The sequence below is a fragment of the Lethenteron reissneri genome, chromosome 54, assembly GCF_015708825.2.
Source record: "Lethenteron reissneri isolate LAM-NWPU_2019-01 chromosome 54, ASM1570882v1, whole genome shotgun sequence".
NCBI lineage: Eukaryota > Metazoa > Chordata > Hyperoartia > Petromyzontiformes > Petromyzontidae > Lethenteron > Lethenteron reissneri.
In genome coordinates, this window is record NC_083832.1 from 6,092,510 (window position 1) to 6,099,253 (window position 6,744).

Consider the following 6,744-nt stretch of genomic DNA (forward strand, 5'->3'; position numbering starts at 1 on the left):
CCGAGTTCGATTCCCGCTCACGGTGGCGATTGACTGAAACGGTGATGGGCCTCCCCTAGGTCGACTCAGGCTCAAATGAGTACCTGGAGCGGTGAGTAAACATCGCCACTCGGGGGACAAATGCGGCCGGGCGTGGTGTTGGCCACCCACCCCCTCGTGTGCCGTGCCGGCCTTCATAGGTGCTCGCTCACAGCACTTGCCCCAACAGTCTGTTAGAGGGCACAGCTATGCCCCTCCCTGTTTCTTTGCGAAACCTGGACCCCCTCTGAAGGAACATCTCCACTTGCTTGAAACATTCAGGCTCGCTTACCTACGATCCATACTGAGGAGCTTTCAGATCTTTGAAAGATCTGGACACATTCCCATCTGCGACCACCTCCGGCAGGCAAGGCTGCTTTGGCTGGGTCCCGTAGTCCGCATGCCCAGCCCCTGCTAAACCCAAACAGCTTCTGTTTGGCGGGACAGAGGGGGGCTAAACGGGCACGGGCTAGAGAAGAGATTGGCTCATGTGGTACAGGATGATGTGGAGCTGAGTGGACATGCCGATGATCGGTTCCAGAGGTGTCAAGATCGGCCTCTATGGTTCAAACACTGACTGGTAAGTGCCTAATGCTGCTGAAGCAGTAATACATCCTGGCCACGTTTGATAACACGTGAATTTTTTTTATGAATGGACTTTGCCGGGTGGAGGAAGGTTTACAACACACAGTAATATCGGGACAAGCATCGTTCCAGTTATCGTTGGCACGGGACGCGAGCTGCGTGCAGTGAATTTCCATACAGATTCTGGCGCCTATATTTTATAGTAAAGTACAAGACAAAAAGACAAATATCCCCCGTGTAGCCTTAACAGACTGTTGGGGCAAGTGCTGTTAGCGAGCGCCTATGAAGGCCGGCACGGCACACAAGGGGGTGCGTTGGCAAGCACCACGCCCGACCGCCTTTGTCTCCCGAGTGGCGATGTTTACACGCGCCACCATGTACTTATTTGAGGCTGAGTCAACCTAGGGGAAGCCCAGGGCCGTTTCAGATAATCATCACTGGTGTCGGTCGTGAGCGGGAATCGAACACGGATCACTGGGTTCGTCTCGCAGGGCGCTAACAGCAACTACTCTACCGCTTCCCCACACACACATACAGTTCGACAGGTCAATCTTAATCATTTCTGGTTGCATCACGTTAGGGGCCGTCCATAAATGACGTCACGCACCTGGGGGGGGGGGGGGTGTCAGACATTTGTGACGATGTGTGACGAGGGGGGGGGGGGGGGTGAGAAATGTGACGTCACATTAAAATGCCCAACTTTAAATAAATATAGACAACACGTTCTACTTATATTCTTGGTTCTTTCGGTAAAGTCACGTAGAAGGGAAATAAAAAAAATGATAAAAAATAAAACAATACAATTCTCACGACGTTTCGATTGCAACACAGGCAATCATCATCAGGTGTGAAAATCACAGCAAGAAATTTAGATTAAATTTAATATTCTTTTAAGTAAATGTTTTCTTCTACAACATCAGAGTGCAGCGCCACATTAAATACGCACTACAATGACGATAGTTTAAAGCGATTTGAAGCATGTTTTATTTTATGAATGGAAATATAGTTTTGAGGGGGGGCAGAGCTTTGTGACGTCATATTTGAGATGGGGGGGTCTGACTTTTTGTGACGCCGTGTGACGAAGGGGGGGGGGGGGTAAAAATAGTCCCAAATCGCGTGACGTCATTTATGGACGGCCCCATTGCTTGTTGTTGAGACGTTCTGGCCTGCCCCGGACTGGCCATCTATGAACAAAGGAGCTTGATAGCTCTTCGGATTCCTCCAGTCTAAATTAATATTCCGATTCTGAACCAGGTCTTTGCTTTGTTTCGATCTCGCGGCGCGGCAGTCGAAACAATGAGACCGGTTTCTTAAACCCTCCCCTATGAAGATACATGGACACACCACATTTTGATTTAAAGCTTTCGTGACTGCAGGGATTCATCTTCTTGGTTCTTTCGGTAAAGTCACGTAAAAGGGAAATAATAAAATAACAATAATAAAACATAATAAAATAATTCTCACGACGTTTCTCCCACAACGCAAGCAGCCGTCTTCAGGTGAAGAACAGGGCTGTCGGAAAGACAGCGTCTATGTTTTATTTGTATTATTGTATTATTTCCCTTCTACGTGACTTTACCGAAAGAACCAAGAAGATGGACACACCACAGTCTATGATTGTCAGCGCCGTGGTGCGGTGGAGTAAAGTGTGACGAGTACTGTCACCTCTGGCCTGCGTGGAAGAATAACATGTATATACCATCATCCTAGAGGGGGGGGGGGGCTCTGATGCACTCACTCCAGTGAGGGCCCATCTGCCGGCAGTGGCGCCAGGCCAAGCAATTGCAGGGCTGCGCCTTTAACCCCCCCCCCCACCCACTTCACTTTTTTTGTCCGTTGGAATTCGTTGCGCAAAGAGGTTTGGAGGAAACTCCAAGGGGCACCGAAGGCTCGCGGCTGCGTTGACGAATTCTCCGAGCCGCGTTAGCTTCCGCTTGTGCCGAACGAAGACGCGACGAGGTCATCGCACTCGTTCCGCACACGAGAAAGTGCTTGCCGCAAAGGGATCACAATTACCTCGATCATCTCGTCCAAGAACCACCGTCACGCGAACTCCACTCATCCTCGCAGCAACAGCAGCGGCTTGTGGAGTGCGCTTTCAGATGCGCTTCTGCGGCCGTCTGGAACGCTCTTCCTTACGGTATTCGGACGCTACTGGGAGCTGTGCACTCTTAAATTATTATCTAGATTGAAAACCCATTCCTTTAGAATTGATGTTTGTGTTTAGTTTGTTGTCCTTCCCCCGCATCTCCGATTAGCACGGTGGGCTACGTACGGTGCGAAAGAAATTCAACATACGTGCGTGACACGGCCGTGCATGGTGGAGACCAAATGAGCCGAAAGGGTCAGCGGGCGATCGATTAGGCCAGCGTCCTTCACTCATTCTCAGACGGGGGAGCAAGGGGGGGTAGTTTCGCCGATAAGAAATCATGAGTGTGAGCAGGACTGCACCAAATTTGAAACCATCGGGGGTTTGACAGCGACACGATGGCGATGATGGTAGGGGGTGTTGTCGCCCCTGGCGGGCCTTGCAATGAAGATCGCTGCACGAGTGGGATCCTCTGCGGGCAGGCAGGTCACAAGCAGGCTCTAATCAAATCTATCTCTTTCTTCGAGGGTGCCAATGCCGTTGAATCGTTGAATTATCCGAGATCCTGGCAGGGGGTGGGGTGAGTATTTCGTATGTGCGGCGCTAGCTCGCCGTGACGTGTTCGTTTCTCGCACGATCGCTAAACTATTACCGTCAAGAACAAACGTCGCTCCGGCTTCTTGGTTCTTTCGGTAAAGTCACGTAGAAGGGAAGTAATAAAATAATAACTATAAAACATAATACAATAATTCTCACGATTTATTATGTTTTATTTTTATTATTTTATTACTTCCCTTCTACGTGACTTTACGGAAAGAACAAAGAAGATGAATCCCTGCAGTCACGAAAGCTTTAAATCGAATCATCGCTCCGGCTATCATTGGCATGGACGTGAGCTGTGTGCCGCGAGTTTCCGTACAGATTCTGGCGCATCTACGATAGGGCTGAACGATTTGGGGGAAATATCTAATTGAGATTTTTCTGACAGATATTGCGATGATTTGATTTGCGATGCCATTTTTTCAAGTCAAGCTTCAGTTCAATTTTCACTGTGTAATAGATTTAAAACGCGTGATGGAGCATTACCACATGATACCGTCAAAATATGAACTGCTCTATATATTTTACGGCAAGGATGAGAACTTAAAATATATTAATTGCTTCCAACATGTATTTATTAAAATGTGTTAATTGAAACAGAACAATCAAACATTTAACAATTGTTCAGTTAAATAGATAAAGTTATTATAATAATAAAAAAACAATTCAAAAAAGAAAGTAATAAGACAATTCGATTTAAAGCTTTCGTGACTGCAGGGATTCATCTTCTTGGTTCTTTCGGTAAAGTCACGTAGAAGGGAAATAATAAAATTATAAAAATAAAACATAATAAAATTATTCTCACTACGTTTCGGCCACAACGCAAGCAGCCGTCCTCAGTTGAAGACCAGGTCTGTCGGGGAGACAGTGTCTGAATGAAACACCACCATGCTTGGAGCGTATATTTAAGCTGGGTTGGAAGGGGAAGAGCGCCTTGACAAAATAATTTGCATATCAAGAGGAATTTAGCATATTTACGGGATAATAAGACTTTAATAAGACTTTTCAAATCGCAAGAAATCGCAGCCGTTGCGATTTGCTAATCGCATTGTTTCAAATTGCGATATCGATTTGAAATCGATTAATCGTCCAGAGGCAAGTGCTGCTAGTGAGCAGCGCCTATGAATGCCTGCACGACACGCGAGGGGGTGCGTGGCCATCACCACGCCCGGCCGCCTTTGTCTCCCCATCAGCGATGTTTACACATCGCACTAGGTCCTCATTTGAGGCTGATTTAACCTCGGGTCGCTGAGTAGTTTAGCGAGGAGGTTGGGGTGTGGCATGGCACAAATACATCCTGATAATGGATGCGCTGGAGCGTCCGTCTGGAACGTTCTTCTATCCGATATTAGGAAGCCATTGGATACTATGCACTCACGAAACGTCGTGATCTTTATTTTTATTTTATTATTTTATTAATTTTGATGTTTTATCTACGTGACTTTACCGAAAACACCTAAGAATATGATTCCTTGCAGTCACGAAAGCTTCAAGTCTAGAATTACTATGCACTTTTAAATCGCCTCGATTTATTTTATAACTGCGTTATGTGTTTAGTTCGTAGTCCTTCCCCTGCACCTCCGATTAACACGGTTAGCTGCATACGGTGCTAAAGAAGTTCAACAAAATAAACATTTTGGAGTATTGGGTTTTATTTGCTCTGTGGGAGGGAACTGGAGCGCCTGGAGGATACCCACCCAGCACACGAGGGGATTGCACTCAAACATCCCTCAGGCTTTCACGACTGCGTCGTTCGTGGGTGATTCTCCGCAGTGGCTTTCAGGTCGCACCTCGTGTAAGTTCGCCACGATGTCCCCGACGCTTCGCTCCAAGCGCTGGCAGCTCCTTCCAATGTACCTGCAATTTCCGTAGGAACCGAGAACAAGTTACGACAACAACAAAAATGTAAACAAACAAAAAATGCTTCGACGATCCGCGGAGACCCTTTCGAACGCTCGCTGTAAAAAAAAAACCGTTCCATTCGCTTCTCCCTGTGCTCGACTAAGAGACGCCCCAAAAAACTATTCATTGATTTCCTTCCCACGGTCACTCCGCCTCCCCCAACCACCACCACCACCACTGCCCTCCCCTCCCCCCACCCTTCCCACCGTCTCACCGAATTAAAGGTGCGCGCCAGCTATCGAGTGCTCCCGCCTCCAAAAAAAAAAAACTAATTTTGCTGCTTCATTCCAAAGGATCGTGCCAGGAGTCCGCCCTTTGCGAGTCCTTTGCACCGAGCAACCGCCGAATGGCTTATGAGCGCGGCACTCACTCGCTCGCACGCACATCAGAGCAAGTGCTGTTGGCGAGCGTACACGAAGGGCCGACACGGCACACGAGGGCGTGAGTGGGTGGATAGGAAGGCTGAGTTGTTGACCTAACGGAGGCACAAGATCGGTTCGTCACCGATATTGGCCGTGTGTGGGAATCGAACTCGGGTCACCGGGCTGAGAGCATTAACTCACTGTACAATAAAGTCTATGGTTCTCCATGTGAGTCTATGGGTCTCCATGTGAGTCTATGGGTGTCCATTTAAGTCTATGAGTCTCTATGTGAGTCGATGGGTCTCCATTTAAGTCTATGGGTCTCCATGTGAGTCTATGGGCCTCCATGTGAGTCGATGGATCTCCATGTAAGTCTATGGGTCTCCATTTAAGTCTATGGGTCTCCATGCAAGTCTATGGGTCTCCATTAAAGTCTATGGGTCTCCATTTAAGTCTATGGGTCTCCATTTAAGTCTATGGGTCTCCATGTGAGTCGATGGGTCTCCATTTAAGTCTATGGGTCTCCATGTGAGTCGATGGATCTCCATTTAAGTCTATTGGTCTCCATGTGAGTCTATGGATCTCCATTTAAGTCTATGGGTCTCCATGTGAGTCTATGGATCTCCATTTAAGTCTATGGGTCTCCATGTGAGTCTATGGATCTCCATTTAAGTCTATGGATCTCCATTTAAGTCTATGGATCTCCATTTAAGTCTATGGGTCTCCATGTGAGTCGATGGATCTCCATTTAAGTCTATTGGTCTCCATGTGAGTCTATGGATCTCCATTTAAGTCTATGGGTCTCCATGTAGGTCTATGGATCTCCATTTAAGTCTATTGGTCTCCATGTGAGTCGATGGATCTCCATTTAAGTCTATTGGTCTCCATGTGAGTCTATGGATCTCCATTTAAGTCTATTGGTCTCCATGTGAGTCGATGGGTCTCCATTTAAGTCTATTGGTCTCCATGTGAGTCTATGGGTCTCCATTTAAGTCTATTGGTCTCCATGTGAGTCTATGGGTCTATATTTAAGTCTATGGGTTCCCATGTGAGTCTGTGGGTCTCCATGTGAGTCTATGGGTCTCCATTTAAGTCTATGGGTTCCCATGTGAGTCTGTGGGTCTCCATGGGGGTCTATGGATCTCCATGTCAATCTATGGGTCTCTATGTGAGTCTATGCGTCTCTGT